This window comes from Vigna radiata, chromosome 6 (genome assembly GCF_000741045.1).
Source record: "Vigna radiata var. radiata cultivar VC1973A chromosome 6, Vradiata_ver6, whole genome shotgun sequence".
NCBI lineage: Eukaryota > Viridiplantae > Streptophyta > Magnoliopsida > Fabales > Fabaceae > Vigna > Vigna radiata.
Genome location: NC_028356.1, coordinates 11,113,809 through 11,118,829, shown reverse-complemented (window position 1 = coordinate 11,118,829; position 5,021 = coordinate 11,113,809).

Genomic DNA, 5,021 nt, shown 5'->3' with positions numbered 1-5,021 from the left:
TTGTTGGCCGAACCAGTATAAAAATCTGTGTTTGCATTTCTCTATCCCTTATCTTTTACATTCTAGTCGACTTTATTCTTTACGCAGTTAACTACGTATTTTCCGCTGCATGCATATTCTAATTGCTTGCAATTCAAGAAATTTCAAAAAGCTTTATACTTTAATTGAAAGATTGTGAAAAGAAAGTGTTTTTGAAACAACACCAATTCATCCCCCTCTTGGTGAAATAAAGAAGCCAACCTGTTTTCCAACATGTTGTATATATTAATGTGTTTGGTTGTGTTTTTCTTTCCTAGGAAGTCAAAGATTGTTGCTAACATGCCTTCAAAAGTGTTAGATGACCTAGATAGTTTGTGTTTATATGATTGGGCCAGCGGTGTACATAAACACCTTGTAGATAATTTGAATAAATGTATGAAAAAAATAATGTCTGGAGGTATTGCCAGCGCACTCAATCTTAGTGGCAATGTGGTTGTATTGTAGGTAAAATGCTTTGTAGTTCTTTAACTCAATGGAATGTGCTACATTGTAAAATATGGTTGACTGTATTTTTTTTTTCATGTTGTAGGCATAGGCGGTAAAAAGACTTTTTTTGGATGGTAATGCAACTTATAGGAGTTTCCCTCGCATATTGCGTTGGTTCCGCTATAAGTCACGATCATTTGAAAAAATTGAAGATTTGTTTCGGACTGAAGATGTAAGTATTTCATGCATATCGTTGTATGTTTTTTATAATTATTGATGATTTTATCCTACTATTAAATGTGTTTGAATGTGTTGTAGTTAAAGTTGGAGTGGTATATTGGGGAACGTGTTCGTGACATGTTCGAAATCATTGCGGCTTTTGACCTATTTAATGGAGGGATTGGTTTAGGACCAAACGATCGAGAGTTTACGAATCAGAGGATGATACCTCTGATGACGACACTTTTGAAGCAAATGTCAATGAGAGATTGAAGAAAAATAATAAAGAAATGATAGCCTTGAATTCAAGGCTTGCTTCCTTGACGAATGAGTTAATTAAAATTCGTAAAATTCCAATTTTTTATTAAGATGTGTTTAATGAAGAAGGTGTCGGTGGAGGTCATGAAGAACCTGTGGGTGAAGGTGCTGAAGAAGTGTTCAATGAAAAAGGTGTTGGTGGAGGTTATAAGGAAGCTGTGGGTGGAGTTGATGAAGAAGTTGGTGGAGGAGTTGAGGAAGACCGTGTAGGTGCCTTCAATGAAGGAGTTGTAGGGGATGAAGGGCCTGGAAATGAACTTCAGAACGTTGTTCAAAAAGATGATGATGGTGTTGATGATGAAGAAGAGGAGGCACCGATACCATTGGCTATCGTCCCTCTGCATGCTTTTGTTGGTGATCCAAGGGCTAACGTCAATGCTGACCAATTGTACATCGTCGTTAGCGTAAGAGTAGAGCACAAAGGTAATTAATGATAATTTAGTTTTTTGTACTCGTAAGGGCATAGTTTTTTATTGAAAAGTACATTTTTGTTTTATCAGGATTGTCTGTAAAATAATTGGGCAGATACTGAGCACAACTTCTATTCAAACTTTAGATCCTTACCAATATGTTGATAACATGGTAAGTATTTTGTGACATGTGTGATTTTTACTGTACATATTCATTTTAATTCATTGTTGAATTGTGAAGGTGTGCAACTATATTTGGTTTTGGGTTAGAGAGGAGATTTATATTTTTGCGTGGTGCTTCTATAAATTCCTTGTTGTAAAAACCGCAACCATTATAGTGCATTTGCTTCCAAGGTTGGAAGGACACTGGATGTAGGCATTGTTGGTTGAACCAGTATAAAAATCAGTGTTTGATTTTCTCTATCTCTGCACTCTTTAAATTCAGTCGACTATACTTGTTTAGCAATCAACTACGTTTTTCCGCTACATTACATTTTTCAATAACTTGCATTTCAAGGAAAGATCAAAAGCTTTGAATTTTCATACCAAGATTGCGAAAAGATTTTAAATTTGAACTAACACCAATTCACCCCCCCCCCTCTTGGTGTAAAACGAAGCCAACTTGTTTCCTAACAATTGGCACCAGAGCTAGTTTTCATAAGATATTTGAAAATTCAGTCGACTTTGTTTTTATTCTATTCGACTGTAAAACCTGGGGATGACTTCAAATTTTCAAACTTTTGGTGAAGGTGCATCAACAAACAGACCACCTCTTTTTGCAGGCGAAAACTACCTTTTTTGGAAAATTCGCATGCAAATCTTCCTTGAATCGCAAGATAGAGGAATCTTGGATGCAACTCTAAATGGTCAATTTGTACCCACAAAAATTGTTGATAGTAAAACTGTTTTGAAACCTTTTACTAAGTGGACTGCATATGAGAATAGGAAAGCTCAGTATGATGCTAAAGCTAAGAATATTATTGCCTCAGCACTAACTATTGATGAATTTTTCAGGATATCCCAGTGCAAGTCTGCTAAGGAGATGTGGGATGTTCTAGAGGTAACACATGATGGTACAAATGAAGTCAAGAGAGCCAGGAAGAATTCATTGATTCAAGAATATGAGTTGTTCAGAATGAAAGCTGGTGAAAACATCTATGATGTCCAGAAACGGTTCACTCATATTGTAAACCACCTGATGGCTCTTGGCAAAGCCTTTGATAAAGAAGAGATCAACATCAAGATTTTGAAAAGTCTAAACAGGAACTGACAACCAAAAGTCACTGCAATCTCTGAAACCAAAGATCTTACAACTATGAATATGGCTACCTTGTTTGGCATGCTACGTGAACATGAGTTAGAACTTGGTAGACTGAAGGATGAAGAGGAGATTGAAGAAAAGAAGTTCATTGCTCTAAAAGCTTCAAGCAAGAACATCACAGAAATGGAGATGGACGACAAAGAATTGATGACCTTGATGGTAAGAAAATTTAGTCGACTTATGCAAAATGATAGTCAACTGTCTAACAATGCAGGTCAAAGCAAGAAGAAAAGCTTCAGCACAAACACTGTCCAGTGCTACAAATGTGGAAAAGAAGGCCACATCAAGCCTGAAAGTCCTAAGTTACAACTGAAGCAAAAAGGAAAGAAAGGATTTCCTCAAAGCAGAAACATGAAGAAGAAATGAGCCTACATAGCTTGGGAGAATTCTGAATCTGAAAGCTCAAGTGATGAAGATTCTGATCAAGATGAGGAATCAAACTTATGCTATATGATAGGTGTGTCATGGGATGATTATGACAGTGATGCAGACATATCAAATGAGCCTATAGAAGTCAAATATGATCTGCTGCAAGATGCTTTCAAATAATTACATGCTGAAGCAATGCGACTGCAGTACAAGGTAAATCGACTAAGCTCTGAGAGAAGAGATTTTGAAAATTGAATTAATAGCCTTGTTTCTGAAAATGAAAGATTAGAAAAGGAATTGAAAATAGCCTTATCATCTGCTAAGAATGTTGAAATTAAAACTGTTACTGTGGAAAAAGATTGTGAAAATTGTCCTAGACATGTTGAAAAGATTAATTACTTGACTAGCAAGCTAGCTAAGTTTGCTCAAGCTAGTACAATATAGATGATGTATTAAATTCCTCTAGCAGAAATAATAATAGGCAGGGAATTGGATTTAAAGGTTACTCTAACAGAACCAATGCTAGAAAGCTTAATGATTTAAGAAAACCTGCAAGAAATGCATGTTTTTACTGCAGATGTGTTGGTCACACTGTTAGAAATTGTTACTATAGACATGTTGTTGTTCCTCAATGATTATGTGTATGGATACCAAAGGAACATGTGACAAGAACTGACAATCAAGGACCCAAAATTAAATGGGTACCAGCAACCAAAACTTAACTGTTTTGCAGGTTATGCAGCTGATACAGAACTGTCTCAAGGATGAATCAATTATGGACAATTTCAAAAACCTTGACGGTCTACAACTGGTAAATTTATATCTGACTGTTGCATCATGCATATATTAATTGATTGCTGTTGTATGATTTTTTGCACTGTGTAATTAATTGCTTAATTAATTGAATTGGCCTGAAAAGGATTTTTACGAGTCATAGTCGACTCTAATATTAATTCAATCGACTATCTCTTTTGAATATTTGAAATGCCTTGTTTTTGAATGTTCGAAATTAACTTAGGACATAAACAATATCCTTAATGTGTACTTTCTGCGTTATAAGAGTAAGATGTCTAACACCAACTCAATATCACACATCTACACCTAAGTCTTTGTCAACTATGGTAACTTGTCCATCTAAAATGGCTACATCTCCATCAAAGCAACTCAAAGGCTTTTCAACAGCAGAAAGAGTAGCTGATCCAAAAGGTTGGATAAGTGATGAAGATGTCAGAGAAAAGTTCATTCATGGAAAAATAAAAATTATCTCTACACCAAAGTTCGTTGACCTAAGTCTGTTTAAGAGAAAGGGATTCATGTTTCCAAGCTGGCTGCTGATAACGGTATAAAAACCGTTATTTTCATACTTAAATTTGATAGTAAAACACACCCTTTATGGCTTATAATGAGCTTTAAATCAAGTAAAACACTTAGTTGTGTCTTGTGAGAGTCAAAAGTTGGTTTTAGCGATATTATGCTTGTTTTGCATTGTTTTGCAGGGTTTTTAGATCAATTAAAGATGGAAGTGAAGTAAGGTGGACTTAGACCCAAGAAAGAAGGAGAAAAATGATGAAAAGAAGGGTCAAGCAAGCCGCTGAGCGCCAGAATGGTCCGCTGAGCGCTCAGAGCGATTAGAGGGAAACCGCTCAGCGGCAAAACTGACCGCTGAGCAGTCAAAGCTGCAAGAGGCAAATCGCTGAGCGGTGAATTTAGGCGTCTGGGCGGTTGTCTGTTTTTTTAGCTAGATTCTGTAAATCTTTCTGTAATCTATCTGTTATCTTTTTGGGCTTATATATAGCCCCAATGCGAATTAGAAGAGGATTCTTTTGGCAGAGAGAAACGTCCAGAGCTATTCCATACCTTGGAGGAGGTTCCTTGGATGCTTAGGCTCCATTCAACCAAGTTTAGGGTTATTTCTTCCA